Source organism: Castor canadensis, chromosome 17 (genome assembly GCF_047511655.1).
Source record: "Castor canadensis chromosome 17, mCasCan1.hap1v2, whole genome shotgun sequence".
Taxonomy (NCBI): Eukaryota; Metazoa; Chordata; class Mammalia; order Rodentia; family Castoridae; genus Castor; species Castor canadensis.
This window is the reverse complement of record NC_133402.1, coordinates 13,332,570-13,346,461: the sequence shown is the minus strand read 5'-3', so window position 1 is coordinate 13,346,461 and position 13,892 is coordinate 13,332,570.

Genomic DNA, 13,892 nt, shown 5'->3' with positions numbered 1-13,892 from the left:
CAGATATGCAACAACAATAAATCACAGCAAGAATTATGACAGATGATACCACAGGATCCCTGGAGACCTATCAGGGCAGTGAAGTCATGGATAGAAGTTTCTGCCGTACTGCGCCACAGCTCCCCTGCCTGGCACAGAGCCTGGCACACACATGTTCAGTAACCATCTGTTCAGTTGAACTGGTTTACAATGAATCAGGCCTAGTGGCACGGAGGTGACCTGTCATAACAAATAGACCCCAAAATCACACAGCAGAATTATGGGAGTATACGCACACGTCTATTTCCTTTTGAACAGACATAATCAAATCCTAGATGGAGTCTAGGAGTCTGTCATTTAAGAACCCGAACTCCTTCCATCTTGTCGCTCTGAATATCCTAGGGTCTTGCTCTCCTTCACTTCAGGTGGATAAACAGAGAAAGAGGGAAGAGAGAGCTATTGGCTCTCTAGGGAAAGGGAAGGCACTTTAATGGGCCACGATTTGAAATGGCCTCAGTGCTGCTTCTTGCACTGACCATGTTAAATGGCCGTGTTGTATGGTCATACTGAATTGCAAAAGAGGCTGGGAAATATGTCCGACCCTGTGTCCAGGAGGAAAGAACATGGGTTTGGGGAAAACATCACTGCCTTTATTGTTAAGGCTGGAAACCCAATGATAGGAAGTGTCGCAAACAGTGTGTAAGATGAAAAGCAGGCAACCCAATGGTGAGAAGGAATTAAAGACTTTTGCTAGCAGAGGTCAGTGTGGGAGCAGAGGCAGCACAGGAGAGGCTGGGCTGCAACTCAGGGCAGAGCACTGCCTAGCCTGCATGAACTCAGGGCCCCACACCTGCAAGGCAGGGGCTCCACCACTTGAGCAGTGCTCCCAGCCCTTTTATTTTAGTCATTTTTCAGATAGGGTCTTGCATTTTTGTCTGGACCAACCTGGACCATCATCCAACTACCTTATGCCTCCTGTAGAGCTGGGATTACAGCTTGTGCCATATCCAGCTTGCTTGTGGAGATGGGAGTCTCACTAATTTTTTGCTTGGCCTGGCTTCAAACCATGATCCTCCTAATCTCTACCTCCTGAGTAGCTATGATTACAGATGTGAAACACAGTGCCTGGCCTTAGGTTTGCATTTTAGAAGATTACTTTGGGTCAACTATGTAAATTCTAAGGAGCCATGATTACACACTGAGATGGGGAGGAGAGGAAGACTCGAGAAATACTTGGAAGGTAAAAGTAAGGACCAACACTTTGCACCATTGGTCCCCTCATTTTGCGTCCCTTTCTGAGTTTCTCCACTTTAATCCTCAGCCCAAACTCAATGTCCAGCCCAATTTGGCATTGACTTGGTACAATTTATTGGGAGCACCTAATATTTTACAATCTCAACCTGAGGATCTGGCAAGGGGGCGATTATTACTGGCATATGAAATTGTAGATGATAACCTAGCATTTATCTGGAAATCCAAACTTGTATGTCCAGCCATTGTTTATTAAAGCCAGCAATGTATAGACAGCCTTATTTTTCTTTTTATGCTGGTACTGGGGTTTGACCTCAGGGCTTCACGTCGCTAGGCAGGCACTCTAATGCTTGAGCCACAACTCCAGCCCTTTTAGCTCTGGTTATTTCAGAGCTGAGGGTCTTGCTTTTTGCCCCGGTTGGCCTGGACTATGACCCAGGCATAATGGTGCATGCTATTATGCTAGCTTTTTCTTTTTTCTCATTGAGATGGGATCTTGCAAATATTTTTGCCTGGGCTGGCTTTGAACCACAATCCTCCTGATCTCAGCCTCCCAAGAAGCTAGGATTATACTCATGAGCTACCAGCCCCCTGCTGGACAGCCTCATTTTCTGAACAGAAATTTAGAGATACAAAATGTTTTCTGGGGCTGGGCTTTAAATTGATGGTTAAAGCTGGGGAGGGTGTTAGAAGGGAAGGTAGCAGTGTGGTATGAGTGACACTTGCCCTCTCTGTAGCAACACCTGCCACTGCTCTTCCAAAGCAGCGTGGTACTGACGTGACTGGATGCAGGAGGAGACACATGGGGACATACACCAGCATCACTAGGAGTCAGACACCTGCTCTGTGGCTCTGGGTGCCTGAGGCTTATCCCAGATCAGCCTGGAATTCAGTCTTTTACTGTAAGTAGAGGTTAGTAAGAAAAGCTAGAATCCTGTAAAATTGTAATGAGAGTTAATGATATTAAGTGCCCAGTTCCTGACATATTTTTGGTTGTACTAGGGTTTGAACTCATGGCTTTGCACTTGCTAGACAGGTGTGCTACCCTTTAAGCCACACCCCCAGTCTTTTTTGCTTTCATCCTCCTATTCGTGCTTCCCTCATAGCTGGGATCATAGACATGCACTACCGTGCCCAACTTTATTTTAGTTGAGATGGGATCTTGTGAACTTTTTGCCCAGGGCTGGCCTTGAACTGCAACCTCCTTTATCCCTGCCTCCCGAGTAGCAAGGATTATGGGTGTGAGCCACCATGCCTGGCTAAGTGTATTCTTTATAGAGAGCTGCCAAGTGCTCCGAAGGAAGATGTTTTACTTAGTTTTCTATATTCTGAGACCACATCCATGGTAATAAATATGAGCTAAATGAATATAAAATGCAACAAACCTTTGTTAAGTGTGACAAGTGTCTGGCACTGGGGACACAGTGGTGAGCAAAAGAGACCCAGCTTCTTAGTCAAATTGGGATTTCGATATAGTGGGAATAAATAACAAAGCAATCTGCACTCTGCATAAGTGGTGGTCAGTGTAGGAAGAGTGCAGTGTGGTGAAGGAATAGGGAGAATGGAGGGACTTTAGGTAGAACAGACGCTGAGTGAAGTGAGGGGTTAATGGGTGAATGAAGAAATGAATGAGGGAGTTAGCTGGGGAAGCTAAAGCATGAGCTTCCAAGGAAGTGTTTGTCCAAATGAAAATACATGCCAGGATTGAGATCTTCAAAACACAGAGCAGTCTCTAAGGACCTAGAAAAATGACAAGCAAAGTCAGGCAGAAGCAAAAGGAAGGACTAGGAATGATGGGAACTGAAACAAAAGAATGAAACAAGAGAGAAAATAAACAAAAGCAAAAGTTGATTTTTTTAAATGATCCACTAAATTAATTCTTAGCTAAATTAGTGACACAAAAAGAGACCACACAAAAATGAATATCAGGAATGATGAGCTAAAACTACAGGTCCTACAGATCAGAAAAAAAGTGAATTAACTGTGTCCCAACAAATTCGGTGACAATCTTATGCCACCTTTTAAAGAAAATTGAGGATAAAATGCTTTTAAGTGATTTTCTGAAGGCAGAAAAATCCTCATATCCACACTTGATAAAAGATGTTGCAAAAAATTTATAAACAACAACCTTTATGAACACTTAAGTATTAACATGTTAAATCAAAGATATAGAAAAGCCGAGGTATATTATGACTAAGTGTAGTTTATTTGGGAATTCAAGTGGATAACATTCAAAAATCTGTAGATGTAATTGGCTGAATTAACAGGATGAGAAGGAAATTCATTTTAACACATGCAGAGTAAGTATTTGATAAAAGTTAACACACATTCGTGATGAAACTGCTCATCCACTTAGCAATGTAAAGGAATTTGGTCAAGTTCATAAAGTCAACTATGCAACACTGACAGGTAAATATCACACTTAATGTGAAAGGCTGAATGTCTTTCTAACGAAGACCAGGAAAAACAAGAACAGAACACTCTTCCTAGGACTTTTATTTGACCTTTGCAGAGTACACCTAAAAGTCTTTTTGCTGACTTTTCTTTTTTTTTTTTAATTGGTAATTTTGTTTTATTTATTTTTTTCCTTTATTGTTTTGCTGGGTGGGGGTACATTGTGGCATTTGGGAAGATTCTTACAATGTATCAACTTTATCACACTTGAATTCTCTCCCTCCACTGCTCCCTTTATTCCCCTCTCCCCTGATTCCTGGAACAGTTTCAATAGGCATCATTTTTGCATTTACATACATTTGTACACATTTTTTTGCACCCTTCTACCCCCTTTCCCACATCCTCCCCCCAACACTGGTGCCAACCTCCTCACTGGGCAGGACCTGTTCCACCCTCCTGTTCTCCGATTTTGCAGAAGAGAAAAGATTAAAAAGAAAAACGTGACATTTTTGTTTGTTTGAGATAAAGGTAGTTATTTTGTTATTTCTTGTGAACCCCAAAACATTTAAAAAGAAAACGTTTTTTAAAAATACAATTCTAGCCATTTCAGTAAGTCAAGGAAGGAAATAAAAGACAAAATTGGACGTTAGAAGTGAAGCTGCCTCTGTGTGCAGGCACGGTTACAGTCACCTGACTCACTAACATGGATTAATATGTTCCTTTAGTATATTGAGAGAAATTAAATATCTTTTTTCCAGAAAAAAAAACAAGGTCTCTCTGCCTCTGGTCTATCAGAGCACCCAAAATTCTGCAGCATGACTCACTCCAGTAAGTCACATTTTCAGCGATGTTCCAAGACTCTGCATGACGCAGATCTACCCCCTGCTCTCCTTTGCAGATTTGATGAGCTTTTCGATTTCCTGAAAGCACATCGGATCTCTAGCTTGCTGGCCCTCGGACTTGCTGTTCCTTCCATGTGAACATTTTCTGTCTTTTGCTCCTGACCCTCCCAAAAAATTTCAGTTCTCAACTCAGACACAGCCTTAAGAATAAGGAAACGTATGCACTTCCTCCAGGAGGTCTCCCTGCTCTCACCCCAGTCTATACCATGTCGTACACAACTATATGCCAACCTCCCTCAGTTTGCAAGGAACCTTCAAGGCTTGACTAAGGCTTTTGAGAAAACATGGGAGCCATTTCAACCTCACAAGCTAACAAATTAGATCATTCCAAACATTCATGTAGGATGAAGAGCATGTTTTAGTCTACGTAAGACGTAAAGTGTAAGTTCCAGGGTTTCAATTGCTGCTAGTTCTTGGGGAATGTGTTTTATTCCAACACTCAGAATCCTGAACCCGTGGCAGGTGTGCACATCGCCCTCCATACCTCTATTGTCCTTTCTTGGACAGGAAGCTCTGATTTCATTCACAGAAGCAATGCACACAGCTAAAAGCCCACCCTCCCAGCCTTCTTTACAGTAAGATATGCCCACGTTGACCAAATTCTGGTCAAGGCAGAAGTGTAACATGGTGTTATAAGGAACATTCCTTGAAGGAAACAGACTGGACTGTTTTCTTCAGATTTCTTTCTTTCTTTCCCTGTCTGTGAGGTGACTGTGATGGCTAGAACTCCAGCCACTGTACTTGACCTTGAAGCTATCATGAAGATGAGGAACTTGTGGGTGCAGCAGGAAACTAGAGGAGGTGAGAGGGGCTGTGATGTGGGTCCTGGACCCCGCACTGCACCATTGTCAGGTGCTTGGTTTTGATGTCACACTGAAGTCCCAAAAAAAGGATCACTGAAGAAAGTCGGGGATGAGAGTGCAGGAAGTCACTTTTCCTCTTTACAACTTTTGCTACTTCTTGTGAACTCAAAAATATTCCAAAATAAAAGATTTTTCCTTTTTTGAGAAAAATAGAGAAATTTATTCCCCAAAATCATATAGATCTCAAAAGACCTCAAATAGTCAAAGTGATCTTGAAACAGAATGAAGCTGAGCTGGGTGTGGTGTTGTGTGCCTGTAATCCCACACTTGGGAAGCTGAGGATCATGAGTTTGAGGCCAGCCTGGGCTGCACACCAAGTCTCTCTCTCTCCTTGTCTCTCTCTCCTCTCTCTGTCTCTCTTCTCTCTCTCTCTTTCTCTCTCTCTCTCTCTCTCTCTCTCTCTCTCACACACACACACGCACGCACACACACACACACCTAAAACTATAAAACACTTAGAAGAAAACAGGGGCAAAGCTTCATGATATTATATTAAGTGATGTCTTCTTGAATGTGACTCCAAAGACATGTGCAATGAAAGAAATAAATAAACAAATTGAACTTTGTGAAAAATTTAGAAATTGTGCACAAAAAAACCCAGTACCAACAAAATTAAAAAGCAATGCATGGAATGGGAGAAAACATTTGCGAATCATTTATCTAACGTGGGATTAGAAACCAGAATATATAGAGAACTCCAAAAAACTCAGCACCACCACCACACACACAGAAAAAAAATCCCAAACAATCTAATTAAGTAATGGGCAAAGGGTCTGAATAGACATTTCTCCAAAGAAAATATACAAATGGCTGTTAAGCCTATGAAAAGATCGCTGATATCACCAATAGTTATCCAGACAGTGAGATTGCCACCTCCACTCCCTATCAAAATGACAGAAAGGAGCAGGTGTCAGCAGGGGCATGGGGTGATTAGAGCTGCTGTGCCCGGTGTTATGAATGTGGTGGTGGAAACAGTAGGGTAGGTCCTCAAAAATTAAAAAGAGAACTGTCATGTGATTGATCCTGCAATACCACTTCTGAGTCTACAGCCAGAAGGACTGGTAGCAGGGTCTTCAAGATATATTTTTACACCTGTGTTCACAGCAGCATTTTTTTTTTGTAATAACTGAAACATGGAAGGAATCCAAGAGTCCATCAACAGATGAATGGATGAGCAATATGTGGTCTACACATACAATGGAATATTATTTAGCTTTAAAAAGGAATTTCTGACACAGACTATACCATATATAGGTGAGCACTGATGACATTATGGTAAGTGAAATAGGCCAGTCACAAAAGGTAGTGACAGTTGAAATTAGAGAGACAGAAAGTGGCGTGGTGGTCGAAAGGGCTGTTGGAAGAGGAAATGGGGGTTGTTTGCCGGGTGCAGAGTTACTGTTTGGCAAGATGGGGAGTTCCAGAGGGGGGTGGTGGAAATGGCTGCACTTCACTAAGAATGCTGTGACATCACCGAGCTGCACACTTTACACAGTGAAGATGATAAACTTTATGCTTCACTGCAGTGAAGAAGTGAGACAAGTTACAATGACAGTAAGAAATGAAAGTTGATAAGAATAGAATTGTTCTAAGAAGATACGGGAAGCAAAGCTGATTTTCCCAGTGGATTTGTCACAGAATCATGGTGAGTCACAACATACAGCAATCCAATCACTTGAAGTCATCACCAAAGAGCGACTGACTTGATGGGGACCCAAGTGGCCACAGATACCTCTTGCCTTGTATTACCATGATGGGGTCCGAGAAGGGAGGGTTGAGAGTGGACAACTCTGTGGGACCCTCCTGGAGGCAAGCACATGATCATGTACCAGAGGCAAATCTGGGTGGAATCAGAGAGGAACAAGTAAGGAGGGGCTCTGGTTTGTCTAAGTGTGCAAGTAGAAGCGTGAGTGATGGATGATCTGGGGGACAGGACCGTTCTCCTGTTCACCTCATCACAGGCTATGTGTAAATCAGTACTGGCTGGGTCCCTACTCTATGGGCCAGTGTCTTGGAGGGATGTTTCTAGAACAGGGGCACAAGGGGGTGGCTCCTTCCATCTCTCCTATGCTGCGTCGATGAGGTGAGGAGGAAAAGGCAGAGGAGAGTGGGGAGAAGAAAGTGGAGGAAGGGGGAGTTGGAAAAAATGGAGGAAGAGGAGTTGGAGTGGGAAGTTGGAAGTGGAGGAGATGGAGAAGAAATTGGAGGAGGAGATGGAGGAGGAAGAGATGGAAGAGAGGTGGAAGAGAGGAGGAGGAGCTGGAGGGGAGGAAGAGATGGAGGAGGAGGAGGATGTCAGCAAATAGAAGTCTTGTGGGCACCAGGCAGTTCAAGCATGTCACGTAGTTAATCATCAGAACCCCATGAAGTAGGTATAGCTTCAATTCAAAAAGAAGGCAGGTGAGGCTCATGAGGTCATAAGCTGCCCATGGTCACACAGCTTACTGTTGACACTGCTGACTTCACTGGGATTATGACCAAACCTCTTTCCTGCTGCTTGCAAAGAGTAAAGAGGAAAGGGGACCCCAAGGACTAGACACCTGGTTTACAAACCTTAGTGGTTGGCTTTTTGCTTTTTGTTTTGCTTTTCCAAGATCACTTCATACATTCCTTACAAGGGGAAACAGTGTCATGGTATGTGATGGGGATAAGATACTATAGATGAAATAAAATGTATCCAGTGGTACGGCAAGGAGATTGACAGACATAACAGGGAAAACAGCCATAGGCAAAAACTGGAAGTCAGTGGTTGGCTGGGGTGGAGTTGAGGAAAGGGCATGTCCGTTTCCTGAGTGGGGAAGGTGTCTCACTGTTGTTCTGTTTCTCCCATGTCTTAGTCCTGTAAATATTTTGTTTGGGAAAGGGAAAACAAAGACAATTTCAAACCCATCCGTGAAAATAATTATGAAAACACATTTCTTAATTTTGTTTTTTTTTGACAGTATTGGAGTTTTGATCTCAGAACATTGTGCTAGCGAGGCAGGTACTCTACCTCTTGAACCACATCCTCAGCACTTTTTTGCCTTATTTTTCAGATAGGGTCTCAAGTTTTTACCCTGGCACCTGGACTAAGATTGTCCTACCTCTGCCTCCGGGTGGCTGGGATTATGGACGTGTACCACTGCACTGGACTTGCAAGTGCTTACTTAAAAAAAAAAGAATTTTTTCTAGAAGTTCATAAAAATTCCACGATGTATCAAGGCAGAGAGGATTTTTAATTATAAATGAGATGTTTAAAGGTAGACAGAGCCCCGAAGCTCATGAACCATGCAGTGTTGTGGCAATGGACAGAAAACCGTATTCATAATTGAAGAGTTGCAGATGCAAATGCAAATGAGTCAACACCAACAGGGCTGCCTAAGAGACCTGAGTGAGAATTACAGCAATTAAGGATGCAGTCTCAGAGGAAATTAGACTGGCCCATTAATTACAATGCCTTAAAGGGAAAGAGGTCCCGGTGAAATGCGATAAATTAAAATATCACAAAGAGAATTAGAGAGAAGAGAAGATGCAAGTGCCATCAAGAAGCTAATCTGAGAGGTGCTGGAGGGGACAGAGAAGGAAGAAAAAAACGCCTAGAGAATGTTGAGGGCATGTGGTCACTGCCCTCCCAGGCTCCATCACCTTCCCTCCCTCCCTCCTTCTTTCTCTCTCTCCCCCCTCCTTCCTCCCTTTTTTCCCTCCCTCCCTTCCAGTCTTCCTTTCCCTTCCTCCCTCCTTCCCGCCTTCCTCCCTCACTCCCTTCCTCCCATCTCCTTTCTTTTCTTCCTCCCTCCCTTCCTTTCTTTCCTTCCTTCCTCCGTCCCTCCCTCCCTCCCCCTTCCTTCCTTCCTTCCTTCCTTCCTCCACACTTATCACTTACATGATGAGTTACTTAATATTACTCTCTAAAACCTGCATTATAATTAATTTGAATACTTTAGCCTCATCTAAAGCAATAATATGTGTAAATAGCTTTGCTATAATAGTGTTGTTTCTTTTTCAAGTATTAACATAAGTGCATGACCACACAAGTTAAAGCACCCATCCCACACTGACTTACAAATTTGGGTCATAGCACTCCCCTCTACAAGGAACAGCACTGCGCTGGAGTGAAAAACCTATTACACTAATCTGATTAGCTTGGGCACCTGGGACTCTCAGTTTGTCCATCTGCACATTGAGTGTGATTATATGTTTTCAGTAGTTGTTTTGAGGACCCTCAGAAGGGATTGATGTGGTTCTCAACAATACTGGTTAATTCCCTTGAGCATGAGTGTTATACAGACAGGTCACGTCGTGTGCCCCATAGTTAAAACCCCCATCTCCCTACCTAATGTGTTCCATCCTTTGAGAGGCTCGGATAGTCGTGATACCATGTTTATTACAAATACCGGGCAGATATAAAATGCGATACAACACGCTTGCTTACATGTTGGCGCGAAAGATCAGGACATCTGAACTTCTTCCAAAGCAGACCACAGGTGATTTGACCAAGAGCAATATTTCAGAATTTTTTGCATTACCATGACGCCTGCCCAGTGCCAAACACACACATGGCAAACTCCACCAACGCTCACTGACCTATGGATCCACTTCCCATGCCTGCCAAGGGGGCCCTGCTGGAGCTGCGGGCTGAGGTCGGCCGATGGGTTCTGCAAAACAGTCCTGGCTTTCAGACAGGGCTGCCCACAGTCCCCTGGCTGTAGCCCTGCCAGCTCTGCCCCCGTTCCCCATCTGTGTTTCTATTTTTCCTGGGAAAGTAGCTTTATCAATCTCATTAATTCTCCTTCCCATCCTTGGCTGGGAGAGGTGATGTTATCCACGCTTTAATGGCTCCTGTGTTTTGCAAATTACAGGATTATAAGGATGGAATGGCAAGACACTGTTTCCACCAAATCACAGGGAAAGCCACCAACCGGTTTACGTAAATGGCCTGGGTAATCTGTCCTGGGGGTCCGTTCACCCAGGTTGGATCTGAGGCCCACAAACACAGATGGAGAATTCCCTTCCACTCAAAGCAAAACAAGGATTCCTGTGTGTGAACGGTTTTATTTTTGAATTCCTGAAGGCAGTTACACATTTCCTAATGAGATTTTTTTTTCTTTTACAGCAATTACATTTGACAAGTTTTTTCTTCTTCTCTTGTTTGAAAATAAGTTTGAGGACGTCTTAAAAGGAATCATCTGAGAGTCGCTGGGGCTGAGGTTTAGAGTTTGTTACAAAAGAAGAAATCTCTGTCTTTCTGCTGGAAAGACAAATAAAAGTCTTTCTGAGGCAAGTTCTCTTAGTTCGATAACTAATTAAAATCACAGCCACAGTAAGAGAAAAGTTTCTCCTGATCTTATCTGCCACTTTGAACTCTTTACAAGAGAAAGAGAAAGAAAATAAGTGGCTTCTGCATAGACTCTGTGTCCCCTCCTCTGTGTGTCTCCCCAGATCAAAGTCCTGAAACCCAGGTCTTGGACCCAAGGCCAAACTCCTGGGATTCCACAAGCAAGGTCTGGCCACTTGCCCCATTCACCAGGAGGTGAGAAGTGGTCTACACTCAGTGCAGAGAGCAGAACGGTGCTGTAGCTCAGCCTGAGAAGTGGGGGAGCCACTGAAGAAATGGAGAATTGAAGAGTTGCCAAGGAACATGCTTTCTCCTTGAGGACACAGCCTGATGCTGCCCAGATGGCTTTGCTGAGTCCTAGGACACTGAGTCTTCTGGTCTCCAGCCACATGGACTCTGAGTTCCTCACAGACCCTTGCACTAGACATGGTCAAGGGGCAGTAACTCAAGCCACACATCCTCTACACTTCCTCGAAGGTTTGGGTAGGGTTGAGCATGTTCCCCGACCAGATTCATGTGCTGGAAGCTTGCTGCTCTGTGTGACAGTGTTCAGGTGTTGGATCCTTTAAGTGGTGGGGCCTAGTCCAAAAGTATTAAGACTCAGAGGCACTGCCTTCAAGAGAGATTAATGTAGTTCTCACAAGATCTGGCTAGTTCTTTCCAGATTGGGTTGTTATGGAGGCTACCCTGTGTGTTTGCACATAGCTGGTTCCAGTTCCAGTTCTCCCCCATGTTGTGATGTAGCCAGGAGGCCCTCGCCAGAATGCTGGTACCCTACTGTATGTGTCCTTCATCCAACAGAATCATGAGCAAAGTAAACCTCTTTAGCTTATAAAGTACCTGGCCTTGGAGTATTTTTTAACAGCACCACAAAACAGATTAGTACAACTTCTGTCTCAGGAGCATTTACCTCTCATTTGTGCCTCACAGCATGGAACAAACTCACACTTATGTCAAACACATAACCTTTCTTCCTGGCCCTTGGCTTGAAATTTGGATGAAGGTCGTTCCTTAGGTAATAATAATATAAGTATTTATGTCACCCCATAGGACAGGCATTGTTCTCAGTGCCTCCCATGTTTCCTCTATGACAGTAGCCTCTATTCCTATAATCACCCCCAAGGTTTAGATAAGGTTTAGATTCACCAACAGCTCATCAAAAAGATCTGATGTGTAAGTCCATCCATCCTCTGGAGTGTCTTGACCAGCCCTGGTGCTACAGACTTGCTGAATACCCAAGGCACAGTCTTTCAAACAGGCCCATGAAATTTCCAGGCTCTGGGTGCCCGGTCCGGCCCAGCCCAATCTGCCTGGCAAGACTGTGTTTAAGTCTCCTATTTCATTTCCATCTTCATCCACTGTGAGTGGGAGTTGTTGATTTCCTTTAATTAAGGCTGGGCGGATGGCTTCCTGAGTGGGTAAAATATTTCTCGAGTTCAGCATTTCATCTGCAGAGCCCACATTTCACTCAGAAATGGGGCAGATTCATTAAAAGGATGGCCAGACGACTTCCTCTTTGGTTTCTTGTTTGCCTACGTTTAATGAATAAATAAATAACACACGGATTCATTAGAAACTTTTGAGTGGAGATAATTGCTGGGTTCCCTTGTTGGATTGGAATAATGTTTGGTGCATGTCATGGGTCTGAGACAGTCTCCAGGCACTGGAAATCACCTCGGGCTGACCTTTGAAAGCAGCCATTGCTCTTGCCATCCTCTAGGGCCTCATTCAGTGCACTGAGTCCACTCATTTATGGAAAGAGACCCTGGGACCCTAAGAAGTAAATGAGACTGGTAGGCCCATTAGTTCTCTGAGTGCACCCTGGGGTACCTCAGGGGATTATAATGTGATTACTACCAAGAAAGTTGGAATTCCTATGACTTTGCCTAAAAGCATTTTATAGATAAGAAAGTCCTTGGTTTTGCCTCTCTGTGATGGCCACATGCACTGCTTTGGCCATGGGACGCTAAAGGGTGATGAAAGAGGTAAGTGACCTTGAGATTTTGTCACTTATCCTGGGTCATTAACAAACATGTCCTAGTGTCTACTCTGTACAGGGATTGAAGATTATCGCTACCTCCAGTCCTCAGCATGTACAACAGTCGCCTACCTGGTCTCCTACCCCTTTCACTATATCTGTGGGCTTTCTTCTCTACACAGTGGTCTTCTGAGATCCTAAATATCACAGCACTCCCTGACAAGAGTTCCAAGACTCCCCATTGCCTCAGGATTCAGAACAATGTCTCCTATGTGACACATAGGACCTCCATGTGCCATCTAAGCCTTGACTTCTTTTCCAACTTAATTTATGCTGTCTTCTGATCTACTTTATAAATGTCCACCCACCATATGAAATTACTGGCAGTTTCCTGAATCTATCCTATGATTTCCCCCTGTGCCTTTCACACATTGCTCTCCACCTCCCCGTGGGGCCGTCTTGCATTCTTTGAAATGCTAGATATGGGAATACCAAATCAAATTCCTGCAGGGAATAAGCAGGTTCCATAAGTCTTATGATTGGAGCCAAGAATGATGTGATAGGGAGTGGGATAAACTGGAGTGTGCATACTGTCTTTAAAAGGAGCAGCTACCACCCAGAGACACCTAATAATTGCCATGAAAGGATATGGCCTTGCTGATTTCAGGTGCATAATTCTTTGAGGGGAGTTGGAAGTTTAGATTTGTATTTTAATTTTTTCATCTTTAACATGTGATACACTTCTTTTTTTTTAATTCTTAAGATGTGGGGGCTCATGCACACATGAATTAAACAGGGAATTCCCAAAGGAAGGGTACAAATGGCCAGTAAATACATGAAGAAGTGTTCAACTTCTCTGGTTATAAAAGAGATGCAAATCAAAACAACACTTAGGTTTCACCTCACCCCAGTTAGAATGGCTAGAATCAAGGGCAATAACACCAACAAATGCTGGTGAGGATGTGGCAAAACAAGAACCCTTATACACTGCTGGTGGGAATGCAAATTAGTACAACCATTATGAAAAGCAGTATGGAGATTCCTCAAAAAACTAGAGATAGAACTGCCATGTGATCCACTGATACTGCTCCTGGACATCTACCCAAAGGAATGTAAAACAGGATACAGTAGAGACACCTGCACACCAGTGTTCATTGCAGCACTATTCACAATAGCCAAGCTTTGGATGAGTGGATCAAGAAAATGTGTTA